Raw genomic sequence first — 12,519 nt, 5'->3', positions numbered from 1 at the left:
TCAAGAATATAGCAATACTACTATGGAAACAGAGGCTAGCATAAACATTATCCTATCATAAATTGCAGGTGTATTCTAAGTCTTCTAGTGGTTACATTTAAAAACATGCAAGGAAATTGGCAATAATATGTTCAGAATGGTATTCTTATTCTGAAGGTTACGTCTATCCACTGAAAGGTTACTTCCATTCAGTGGATAGAATTTTAGTGTTCCAAATTATGACCATTTCCTGCAGAAGGTTTTTATTTTTTCTGTAGCAGCTACTTTTAGAAGATAAGTCTATTCCATAGTTAATTTCCTGTTGTTTTTTGTTATGCTTCTAGTAATGTGTTTCTGTGCTCTAATAGGCAAAAGATAGTGTTACAAAATAAATGTAATGCACATTTTCCATTTTTCAAAGCCTTTTCTTTGAAAGCATGAAAAGTTTTGAGTTTAAAATTGTAAGTTATGTAAATTACATTCAAACAAATGATTGTTTAGAAAGTTTAAGGTCCTTAGCCGTGTGCTAGTTCCACTGAAAGATAAACATAAGCATAACCAACTTCCTCTTAAAAGCTTAAGGGGAATACAGCCAGGAGCAGTGGCTCAGGCCTGTAATCCCAGCACTTTGGGAGGCAAGGCGGGCAGATCATGAGGTCAGGTGTCCGAGACTAGCCTGACCAACATGGTGAAACCCCGTCTCTACTAAAAATGCAAAAATTAGCCAGGCGTGGTGGTGCGTGCCTGTAGTCCCAGATACTTGGGAGGCTGAAACAGGAGAATCTTTTGAACCTGGGAGGCAGAGGTTGCAGTGAGCCGAGATCACACCACTGCACTCCAGCCTGGGTGACAGAGTGAGACTCCATCTCTAAATAAATAAATAAATAAATAAATAAACTTAAGGGGGAATATTCACTTTTAGGGCCATTGAAAAGTATATAGAGAACTGAATACAAGGCAGAATTCAAATTGCATTGCAAAGAACAAAGTGTATATGATGAGGTAAGTCATGGTAGAAATACTTTTTGAACAATGAAGAGGATTTTTATAGGTAAACATGTATGAGGGGAAAGGCATTTAACAAAAAAAATATATGTATATGAGCAAAAATTTAGAGGCTGGAAAATTTGAGACACCGTTAGTGAAATACATTGACTTCAACTTGTATAGATTACATCAATATTTTAAAAGAGCTGAATAATGAGAACGCATGGCCGCATGGGAGGAGCAACACACATTGGGGCCTGTTGGAGGGTGGGGGATGAAAGGCAGAAGAGCATCAGGAAGAATAGCTAATGGATGTTGGGCTTGAAACCTAGGTGATGGGATGATCTGTGCAGCAAACCACCATGGCACATGTTTACCTATGTAACAAACCTGCACATTTTGCACATGTACCCCTGAACTTAAAAGTTCAAAAATTTTTAAAAAATAAAAAATTTAAAAACGTGTAGCCAGCTATAATGTGGGGAAGGTGTGTTGTGCCGGTTCATTTAAAATCTTGAAAAATTAAGATTGTGAAATATATAACTAATGAATTAGGCAATGAAAACGATTAGCACTGTGCTTAAGAAAGATTGATCTGGTAACACCATAATACATAAAAGTAGCTGAAGTATTGACAGATATGAAGTCAACAGTTGGACATTATTTCAGTAATCCTAGCTTATATGAGGAATCCTACAAATGTAGCATTAAATGTAGAGACAGAAAGAAGAAAATAATATTGAAGAAAACGAAGAACGCAAAATCAAAATAGAAAAGGACAAATGTTGTTGCTCATAAAATTAGGTGAGAAAAATAACACAAAAATGACTAAAGCCTTATATTTAGCTATTAGAAGATTCATGCTTCATTACTAAGAGTTATTGAAGGCATGATTTAGAGCCATGTCTCAGAGAGAGCCTAATGGATAACCTGTAAGTGTTGATGACTTTTGTCCAATAGTTCTGCATGACTGTTGCAATATTAAATGACATAAATACACGAATAGTGTAATTTTCTTAAAAACTTTGATAAAAATTTGAGTGATAGTTCCCTATTTATAAAAAAATTGATAATTGGTCTATGGGAATTAAAATCACTTCTTTATATGTCATGCCTTTAGGTTGTTTTAAACTTTATGCTTTACTATAATTTCACAAATATAAGCTATACATTTACAGCACACACACATTATTTAAGAGAATAGGAGATGGCAAAGCACAATGTGTTTACATAAATATGTTGAGGGGTGATGTCAGCAAGAATGTCAAAATAGAAGTTTTCTAGCTCTACTCTTTCCCACCAAATCCCATCTAGAAATTATCGATAAGCAGGAATACCTTTGTAAATATCCCAAAACTTGAGAGTGAGGCTGAGACACCCTTTTTGACCATATAATGAGAAAAGCCATGCTTAAAGATCTTCCCCCATCCTAGTGGCAACAGCAAGTCAATGATTCCCTTCAGAGGGAGCATATGGTTCCACCCACCCCCAGTGGCTAGTCTGCCAAGTCTTGGTGCTCTGCTTAAGCCTACCCTAGGCTGGGATGCAAGCCCAAGTCCACACATATCTGGAGTAAAGCCTCTGGTCCTGCTCACTCTGTGAGGTCACATAGCAATTCCAGAAACCTCACCAAGCCTGAGAGCCCATCAAGTGGCCCTGCCCAGCTACACATGGCAAGCAACGGTACTGTCCTACCAGAAAAGATAACCTACAACCCTGTCCAATTAGAATAAGTTATAGAGTCCAGCCAACAGAATTATCTGATGACAGAGTCCAGTGAGTGTTCTCACTGGAACAAAGGAACACAGTATGCAGTACCATTTAACATCAGACAGGAAGCAACCAATCCCAACTAGACAACCTGGCACCAAGGTCTACCTGTGTACAGTTGCTTCCAGTAGGCTCATCCATAACATCAGGATAAACTAAATAGTACAGATATATCACCACCAAAGAATACCTGCAAAGGCCAGAAATAATGGCCATTTCCTCAAATGTGAAGGCATCAATGCAAAGACACAAGGCTTAAGAAGAATTACGAAAATATGACACACCAAAAGATACTAATAAAGCTCCAATAATAGACATGGAAGAAATGGAGATCTATGAAATGATGGACAAATTATTCAGAATAATACTCAAAGAACTTCAGAAAACTCAAATAAAAATACAGATACAAAATTAAATAAATTTTTGATTACAATTTATGACTAAAATAATTTTTACAAAGAAATAAAAACAATTAAAAAACACAGTTAGAGATCCTAGAGATAAAGAATACAATAACTGAACTAGAAAATTCAATAGTAAACTTCAAAGGCAGAGTTGATCATGCAAAAGAAAATAAATAAACTCAAACATATTACATTAGAAATTATTCAATTAGAGGAGCAAAAAATAAATAAATAAAAAGGAAAAAAAATAAAGGTCTATGCAAATTATGGGACACCGTCAAGCAAAACAACTTTGACATAACAGGAGTTTCAAAAGAAAAGATAAATTAAAAGGCCAAGAAAATGTATTTAATAAAATAATGGCTGAAAATTTTGCAGATTGGAGATAAGACAACAACATCCAGGTCAAGGAAGTTCAAAGGATGTCAGATAAATTCAGCCCAAAAAGGAGTTCACCAAGACACATAATCATATTATGAAAAATCAAAGACGAAGAAAGAACACAAAAGCAGCAAGAAAAAATAAATATATTCCATTCAATGAAGACCCAGTATGACATTCAGTGAATTTCTTAGCAGAAACCCTGCAGTCCAGGAGATATGGGATGATATATTCAAAGTGCTGAAGGAAAGACTGTCAACAAAGACTATTTTACCAGCAAAGCTATAATTCAGAAATGAGGTATAAATAAATACTTTCCCCACCCACCCCCTAAAAAACTAAGGGTAATTATCCCTAGAGCTACTTTATAGAAATTGCTAATGGAAATTATTTAAGCTGAAACAAAATCCTGTAACTAATTCTGAAGAAAAAGGAAAAAATTCAATGGTATAAGTAATGTTTAGTCATATTCAGAATTCTCACACTGTAAATATAGTGTGTAAAGCAATATTATCCCCACTATAAGGGTTATATTACTTGGATATTTGTTACCTCCAAATTTCATGTTGAAATTTGATCCCCAGTGTTGGAGATGGGGCTGGGTGGGAGGTATTTGGGTCATGGGGCGTGGATTTCTCATTAAAGGGTTGGTGCTGTCCTTGTGGTAATAAATGAGATCTCACTCTATTAGTTCCCAAGAGATCTGATTATTGAAAAGAGCCTGGCACCTTCCTCCCCTCTCTTTGTTTCCTCCTTCTTCTCTCCATATAAGGGCTGCTCCCTCTTGCCTTCTGCCACAAGTGGAGTCTTTGTGAAGCCCTCCTCAAAAGCAGATTCTGGTGCAATGCTTTTGTACAGCCTGCAAAACCATGATACGAATAAACCCTTTTTCTTTAGAAATTTCCTAGCCTCAGGTATTCCTTTATAGCAACACAAAATGGACTGAGACAGAGGGCTAAAAATCAAAACTATTAAAACAAAACTATTAAAGCCAAAACAACTGTATCTACAATCAACTGTTAAGGGATATAAGTTATGAAAATGTAAACATTGACACCAAAATTTTAAAAGGTGGGAGAAAGTGAAAGTGTAGTTTTTATATGTGATGAAAATTGTTATCAACTTAAATAGCCTGTTATAAGAACAAGATGTTTTATGGAAGCCTCATGATAACCAAATATTAAAAACCAATAGTAGTTACCACAAAGTGAAAAAGAAAGGATTAAAAGCTTATCACCACAGAAAACCACCAAATCATAAAAGAAGACAGCAAGAGAGGGCCAGGCACCGTGGCTCACGCCTGTAATCCCAGCACTTTGGGAGGCCAAAGTGGGTGGATCACCTGAGGTCTGGAGTTCGAGACCAGCCTGGCCAACATAGTGAAACCCCATCTCTACTAAAAATACAAAAAATTAGCCAGGCATGGTGGCAGGCGCCTGTAATCCCAGCTACTTGGGAGGCTGAGGCAGGAGAATCGCTTGAACCCTGGGGACAGAGGTTTCAGTGAGCCGAGGTGGTGCCATTGCACTCCAGCCTGCGCAACAAGAGTGAAACTCTGTCTCAAATAAAAAAAGAAAAGGAAGACAGCAAGAGAGAAACAAAAAAACAAGACTTACAAAACAATCAGAACACAGATCACAAAATGGCAGTATCAAATCTTTATTTATTAATAACTACCTTTACTATAAATGGATGAAATGACTCAATAAAAAGACATAGACTGGCTGAATGGATGCAAAACAACAACAGCAACTACAACAAAAGAATATGATTCAATAATATTCTTCCTAAAGACTGAATGTGAAAGGACTGAAAAGGTATTTCACACAAATGGACACCAAAATAGAGCAGGAGTAGCTATACTTGTATCAGACAAAATGGATTTTAAGTCGAAAATTATATAAAAGAGGCAAAGAAGTTTATTATATAATGATAAAGGGATTAGTTCTCAAGAGGACGTAATTATAAATATATATGTACAACAAAATTAAAATACCTATATACATGAGGCAATTATTAAATAATCTGAGAAGATATATAGACTATAACACTCCAATAGTAGAGGACCTCAGCACTCCACTTTGAACAATAGACAATCTAGATAGAAAATTAATAGAGAAATATTGGACCTGAATTACATTCTAGACCAAATGAACCCAACAGACATTTACAAAACATTCCATCCAATAGCAGCACATTCTTCTCAAGTATGAACAGAACATTATCCAGAATAGATCATAAGTTAGGCTACACAACAAATCTTAACAAATTTAAAGACTGAAGTTACATCAAGTAACATTTTGACTCACAATGGCATGAGACTAAAAATCAATAACCAGAGAAATCCTGGCAAATACACAAATATATAGAAATTAAACAACACAGTCCTCGAAAACGGGCTCCGAAGAAATTTTTTAAAAAATAAAAATGCCTTGAGACAAGGGAAAATGGAAACACATCTACCAAAACTTATGAGATGTAATAGAAGCAGTCGTAAGAGGAAAATGTATGGTGATAAATGCTATATTTTCTTTAAAAAGAGAAAAATCTCAATCTGATGTTATAGCTCAACGAACTAGACAAACAAGAACAAGCTAAGCCCAAAGGTAGCAGAAGAAAGAAAATAACGAAGATCAGAGCATCAACAAATGAAATAGAGACTAGAAAAACAAACAAAAATCAATAAAATTAAGAGCTGGTTTTTTTTAAAAGACAAGCAAAATTGACAAACCTTTAGCCAGACTAGGGAAAAAAGAGAGAAGTCTCAAAATAACATAATTAGAAAGGAAAGAGAAGATATTACAATTGATACCACAGAAATACAAAGGATTATAAGAAACTACTTTGAAAAATTACATGCCAACAAATTGGATGATGTAGAATATATGAATAAATTTCTAGGCATATACAACCCACCAAGACTGAATCATGAAAAAAAAACCCAGAAATCTGAACTGAATATGATTAAGGAAATTGAATCAGTAAAAGAAGTCTCCTTAAAAAAAAAAAAAGCCCAGTAGCTGAAGACTTCACTGCTGAATTCTGCCAAACATTTAAAGAAGTACTAATACCATTTCTTCTCAATACTTCCAAAAAATTAAAGTGAAGAGAACACTTCCAAACACGTTTTAGGAGGCCAGCATTACCTTCATACCAGAGCTAGACAAGAACACAAGAAAATTACAAGGCAACATCGCTGATGAACACAGATACCAAAATCCTCAACAAAATATTAGTAACCAAATTCAACAATGCAGTAAAAAATCATTCAATTCACCACGATCAAGTGGATTTGTCCTTGGGATGTAAGGATGATTCAACATATGCAAATCAATAAATGTGATAGACCACATAATAAATACAACTACTCTTAACAGATTAGGTATAGAGGAAATGTACCTTAACACAACAGAATCTGCATATGACAAACACATAGTTAACATCATTCTCAACAATAAAAAGTTGAAAGCTTTTCTCCTAAAATAAAGGCCAAGGTGAGGACACCTATTCTCACCGTGTCTTTTTAACACAGTACTGGAAGTCCTGGCCAGAGCAATTAGGCAAGAAAAAGAAATGAAAGTCATTCTACTAGGAAAAGGAGGAATGAAATCATCTCTATTTGCTACTGACATGATTTTACATATAGAAACCTATAAAGACTTTAACAAAAAACAGAACTGATAAATTCAGTTAAGTTGAAGGATATAAAATCAACATACATAAATTAGTAGTTGTATTTATTAAAACAAACTATCCAAAAAAGAAATTAAATCCCATTTACCAAAGCAACATCAACAATGTAATATGTAAAAATAAATTTAACCAAGGAGGTAAATAATTTGTATATTTAAAATCATAAAACATTAATGAAAAAAATTAGAAAAAACACACAAATAAGTTGAAAGATATTTTATGCTCATGGTTTGGAAGAATTAATATTGTGAAAATTTCTGTACTACTCAAAGTGAACTACAGATTCAATGCAACCCCTATCAAAATTCCAATGTTATTTATCAGAGAAACAAAAAAAACCTTAAATTTATTAGAAAACCACACAAAAAAAGTCAATAGCCAAGTCCATTTTGAGCAAAAGGAACAAATTTGTCAGATGAAGACATGGGCAAAGTACCTGAACAGACATTTTTCAAAAGAAGATACACAAATGACCAACAGATACATAAAAATGAAAAAAAAAAGCTCAAATCACTAATTACCAGGGAAATGCAAATTAAATCCACAATGAGGTACTATTTTATACCCGTTGCAATGTCTTTTACCATAGAATAAAAGAGCAAGTGTTGGTGAGGAAAAAGGGAACATTTGTATGTCGTTGGTGGGGATGTAAATGGGAGTACTGCCATAAAGAAAATTATATGGAGGACCCTCAGAAAGCTAAAAATAGAACTACAGTGTGATCTAGGAATCCCACTTTTGGATATATAACCAAAGGAATTGAAATCAATACATCAAAATGCTTTTTGTGCTCCCATTTTTTGGGAGCACAGAAGTCAGGTATGGATTCAACCTGTGTCTATCGATGGCTGAATAGATTTAAAAACTGGTATATATATATGCAAAGGAATACTATTCAATCTCAAAAAAGAAAGAAATCCTGTCATTTGCAACAACATAGATTGAACTAGAGGATATTATGTAAATAAGAACTAGTGAAATATGCCAGGCACAGAAAGGCAAATACCACATGATCTCATTTTTAGTGGAATCTACAAAAGTTGAATTCATAGAAGTAGAAAGTAGGATTATGGCTACTAGAGGCTGGAGAGTGGAGAGGGAGGAAATGGGGAGTTGTTGATCAAAGGGTACAAAGTTTCAGATAGACAGAAGGAATGCAATTTGAGATCTATTGCACAGCAAGGTGACTATTGTCAATAATAATGGACTTTATATTTCAAAATACTAAAAGAGTAAATTTTAAATGTTTTGCCATAAAAAATATAGGCAAATAAGGTCATGAATATTTTAATTACCTTGATCTAATCATTCCTCATTGTATACGTATATCAAAACATCACATTTTAGCACATAAATGTAAATAATTATAATTTGTCCATCAAAGATAATATTAATAAAAAATAAATAAAATCACTAGATATGTTTAGATTGATTAAAAATACACAAATTATCTTCCAAAACATTTTTCATTTTCAAAAGCAATGAACAAAAGTTTCCATTGCTTTGAATTCTCACCAGCCCTTTTTGTCTGAATTCTTAATTTAAGTCATTCTAGTATATGTGCATGGCATATACTTGTGTTTACATTTTTCAAGTAACAAGTGATGTAGAATAACTTTTCTAAATGTTAGTTTTCCATCTGTTTCTCATCTTATAAAATGTGTGTGTTCAAGTCCTCTGCTCATTTTTTAAAATGGGGTATTTCTCGAATTATTACTTAGTTGTGATCATTTTATTTGTATTATGAATACAAGTCTCCAATATTAAATACTTGTTTTAAAATATTTCCCTGAGTATTTTACTGCTATATTCATTTTCTTAACAATCCTTTTGAAAGTATGGAAGGTCAGAATTTTGTTGAAGTACAAATTGGCATTACAATTTCCTTCATGTTTCACTTTAGTGACCTATCTGAGAAATCTTCGGCTAATCAAGGGTTGCAAAGATTTTCTCATACATTTCTTTACATAAGTTTTATAGCTTTAGATTCCATAATATATTTTGCTTAGATGTATAATATATTTTCAGTTAATTTTTTATATAACACATGACTATGAATCAGTGTTCTTTTTTTGAAAATATATATCTAGTTTTCAGACATTATTTATTGAAAATATTATACTTCCTTCTTGAACTACACTGGCAACTGGTCAAAAAACAATTGACAAATATCTGTGGGTATATTCCTAGAATCTACATGCTATTGCATGAATCTAAATCTATCATTAGCCAATACCACATCTTTTGATTATTGAAGCTTTTCAAACTCTGAATTTTAGAAGTATGAATCTTCCAAATATGTTCATTTTCACATTTTATTTGTCCATACAGCTCCTTTGCTTTTCATATACATTTAGAATTAATTTCTGAAATTCTACACAAACAAAAAGAGTCTGCTGATTTGGGGTTTGGAAGGTATTGAATCTCTATGTAAATATAGGAAGCTGGCCTCTTAAGTGAAATTGAGTCTTCTAATCCATTAACACAATATCTACCTCTATATATGTCTCCATTTGTGTAGGTCTGCTTCACTGTCTCATCAATATTTTCTCGTTTTCAACATACACATTCTGCATACGATATGTTAGATTTTTCTCTAAGTATTACATATTTATTGATGCCATTATTGGTGGCATTATTTTAAAATATCAATTTGCTATCATTGATTGTTAACCTATAGGAATAAAATTTATTTTTTTTAATTTTCCATTTGTACCCTCCAATCATGCTAGCTTATTCTAATTCTAGAACTCTCAAATAAATACTTTGGTACATTTCATATAAACTAACATATACCTATAACATACAAAATAAGACATTTCTGCAGCCAACAAACATATGAGAAAAAGCTCAACACGAATGAATATCAAAGAAATGCAAATCAAACCCACAATGAGATACCATCTCATGTCAGTTAGAATGGCGATTATTGAAAAGTCAGGAAACAAAAGATACTAGTGAGGCTGTGGAGAAATAGGAACACTTTCACACTGTTGGTGGGAATGTAAATTAGTTCAACTACTGTGGAAGACAGTATGGTGATTCCCTAATGATCCAGAACCAGAAATACCATTTGACCCAGCAATCCCATTACGGGGTATATACCCAAAGGAATATAAATTATTCTACTGTAAAGACACATGCACACATATATATATTGCAGCACTACTTACAATAGCAAAGACATGAAACCAATCCACATGCCCATCAATCATAGACTAGATAAAGAAAATGTGGCACATATACACCATGGAATGCTAGGCAGCCATAAAAAGGAATGAGACCATGTCCTTTGCAGGGACATGGAAAAACCTGGAAGCCATCATCTTTAGCAAACCAACACAGGAACAGAAAACCAAATACCACATGTTATCACTTGTAAGTGGGAGTTGAACAATTAAAACACATGGACACACAGAGAGAAACAACACACACCAGGGCCTGTTGCAGGGGTGGGGGGTGAGGAGAGGGCACTTACAGGATGGGTCAATAGGTGCAGCAAACTACCACGGCACGTGTATACCTATGTAACAAAGCTGCACATTCTGCACATGTATCCCATTTTTTTTTGTAGAAGAAATTTTAAAAAGACTATTTTATTTCTGTGTTTCCAGTATACATGAAAATTTCTTTATCTTGCTTTATTGCAATGACTAGCTCCTTCACTGTGATGCTGAATAGCCATAGTGAGAGTAAACTTACTTGCAGCACTTCTTTTAAAATTTCATTTTGGGCAGACAGCTGTAAAGAAATTATTTCAGCATTTGTTTTTCTTTTTTAAAAAGTCTGTATTTAGACCTCATATTTGAAAAAAAAAATCACAGTATTCTAGGTTGACAATTTTTTTTCACTACTTTGAAGAAATCACACTTCCTTTTCTTGGCTGGTACAGTCTCTGATAGAAATCTGATGTAGAATATATTTCATATTTTTAATGCAATGTGACATTTCTCTCTGCTTACATTTGCAAAAGGATATTACCCTTCTGCCAGGCTGATATCATTGGGAGATTGATTCAATCTATTCAATAGTGGAGCTAGATTTGGTTTTGTTGTTGCTCTCATTATTTTCAGTAAACTATAAGTTTTAAACTCTTCTACTGTAAACTGCCACTACCTAGTTTTTTATATTGATGCAGAATCATGGGCTCAAGAATCAGATAAATTTTGCTTCAACTTGTTTTTCCAAATTAATGGATCTCTTCCCAGTGTGTGTATGAAAATGTTTGATGCTCCTTTCCCAGTGGCTTAAGGGTTTTGTTTCATGTGAAAGATTTCGGGCAGGAGAATCAGAATTTCCTGACTCTTCTGCAGTGGCAGCCAATGACCATCTGTTTGCCTCATTCACCTATAGATGAAGTGATCTGTCTACAGTTACTTACCTTGCTCCCAGTCTCTCTTATGAACATCTCACTGAGGTTTGTTTAAAAAAACTTACAAGCAATTGTGGTATCTTCTTGTATCTGGGCTTTCAGTTACTCTAAACAGATATATTAATATTTGCTGTAATGGGTTGAATGGTGGTGGCTGAAAACATATCCAAATCCTAACTTCCAGGACCTGTGAATGTGACATTATTTAGAAAAAGGGGTTTTAGCAGATATAAATAAGTTATGAGTATTTATATGAAGATCATCTTAGATTTTCTGAATGGGTCTTTAAGACAGATGTCCTTGTAAGAGAAATGCTGAAAGAATTTAGGATGGACAAAAGAAAAGAAGACATGAACACAAAGAGAAAGTAACTGAAGACAGAGACAAAGCTTGGAGTAGTGCAATTACAGTCAAGAAATGCCTGGAACCTACCAGAAGTTAGGAGAGAGACATAGAACATTCCTCCTCAGACCCTCATGAAACCAACCCTGCTGATGCCTTGATTTCACACTTCAGATCCCCAGAACTCTAAAAGAAAAAAAGTTTTAAGTTTTAAGCCACTCATTGTATAGTATATTATTACAATAGCCTTAGGAAACTAGTACACTTGCCCACATATGGCCTTTAGGAATTCACAATTATTTAAGCTGATTTCTTTTCACATGCTTCAATGGAGGCCACCTCTTTTCCTTGTACTCTGCTAAATGTACCCTGTCTCACCTAAGAGAGGCTTGTCACTATTTGAAATTCTGTTTACTTGGTTGATTTTTAACATCAATTCTTTGATGGATCAAAGGCAAGTTATGATTTTAGCAGCTTATCTGCAATTTTCTCTTTATTTGAGTAGAAGTGGTCTCCATTTAAAAGAGGATATTGATATAACACATCCTAAGAGCAATGCCTCTTTTAATGATACCTCCATGAATAATCTGT

At 34.1% G+C, this 12,519-nt stretch overlaps 1 long non-coding RNA gene across 1 annotated transcript in view; it reads right to left on the bottom strand.

The window, feature by feature from the left end:
* Nucleotides 1–12,116, bottom strand: part of LOC134730421 (uncharacterized) — a 439,770-nt gene extending 427,654 nt beyond the window's left edge. The window contains exon 1 of the long non-coding RNA XR_010112180.1: nt 12,019–12,116. This is a non-coding gene — a long non-coding RNA (uncharacterized LOC134730421). The remainder of the gene's footprint in view (nt 1–12,018) is intronic.
* Nucleotides 12,117–12,519: the final 403 nt, after the last annotated feature.

Source organism: Pan paniscus, chromosome 4 (assembly GCF_029289425.2).
Source record: "Pan paniscus chromosome 4, NHGRI_mPanPan1-v2.0_pri, whole genome shotgun sequence".
NCBI classification, from domain to species: domain Eukaryota; kingdom Metazoa; phylum Chordata; class Mammalia; order Primates; family Hominidae; genus Pan; species Pan paniscus.
The sequence above is the reverse complement of the archived record's forward strand: the minus strand, read 5'-3'. Positions and strand labels throughout refer to the sequence as shown.